At 35.0% G+C, this 1148-nt stretch overlaps 1 protein-coding gene across 1 annotated transcript in view; it reads left to right on the forward strand.

Annotated features, from left to right (window-relative positions):
- The window catches only part of LOC109542109 (F-actin-monooxygenase Mical), a 12740-nt gene that overhangs the window by 4846 nt on the left and 6746 nt on the right, over nt 1-1148 (forward strand). The window lies entirely within an intron of this gene.

A 1148-nucleotide genomic window follows, 5' to 3' on the forward strand; every position in this document is an offset into this window, starting at 1 on the left:
CGTTGAGAAAAATCAGAAATTAGTGCGATTTCAGTGAAAGTTTCACGGTTTTCAGAGTCAAGTGTTTTCTAAAGATTGTGAGACTTTCAACTTGCTGCTGGCTTTAGATGCAAAGATACGATTTTTTCAATAACAGCGTGTAGTTGATAGAAACCTCGCATTTTCTATCCCAATGTTTACACCGTTGAGAAAAATCAGAAATTAGTGCGATTTCAGTGAAAGTTTCACGGTTTTCAGAGTCAAGTGTTTTCTAAAGAATGTGAGACTTTCAACTTCCTGCTGGCTTTAGATGCATAGTTGCCATGTTTTCAACAAAAGCGTGTAGTTGATAGAAACCGCTCATTTTCTATCCCAATGTTTACAAAGTTGGCAAAATTCAGAAATTAGTACGATTTCAGTGAAAGTTTCACGGTTTTTAGACTCAAGTGTTTTCTAAAGATTGTGAGACTTTCAACTTGCTGCTTGCTTCAGATGCAAAGTTACGATTTTTTCAATAAAATCGTGTAATTGATACAAACCGCCTATTTTCTATCCCAAGGTTTACAAAGTTAGCAAAAATCAGAATTTGCTGCGATCTAATTGAAATTTTTAAGGCATGTAGAGCCAAGTGTCTTTTCTATTTTGTGCAAATTTCAAGTTGCTTCTTACTTCAGATTAGAAATTATGAATTTTTAAATTACGCTGTGTAATTTATAGAAAACCCAATTTGTGACGAAGTTTTCACAAAACCGGCAAACAGCAGAACTCGGTGCACTTTCATTAAAACTTTAGAACTTTTCCGTCAAACGTCCTCCACAAACTGTGGGAATTTCAAGTTGGTGCATGCTTTCGATTAGAAGTTTTGATTTTTTAAAGAAAAGTGTGCAGGTGACATAAACGGTTCATTTTTGATCCGATGATCACAAAATTGCCAAAAATCTGAATTTGCCTCGATTTCAATGCAACTTTCCACACTTTGAGAACCCAATGTCTTTTATAGTTTGTGCCAATTTCAAGTTGCTACTTGCTTTCGATTAGAAGTTATGAGCTTTTTAAAGAAGAGCGTGTAGGTGATAGAAACGTTCATATTTGACTCAATGTTGACAAATTTGCCAAAAATCAAAATTTCCTGCCATTTCATTGCAACTTTCAAGGTGTGTCGAACCAAC

The sequence above is a fragment of the Dendroctonus ponderosae genome, unplaced genomic scaffold (assembly GCF_020466585.1).
Source record: "Dendroctonus ponderosae isolate FM_Combo_2020 unplaced genomic scaffold, Dpon_F_20191213v2 Dpon_F_20191213_8, whole genome shotgun sequence".
In the NCBI taxonomy this organism is placed as follows: Eukaryota; Metazoa; Arthropoda; class Insecta; order Coleoptera; family Curculionidae; genus Dendroctonus; species Dendroctonus ponderosae.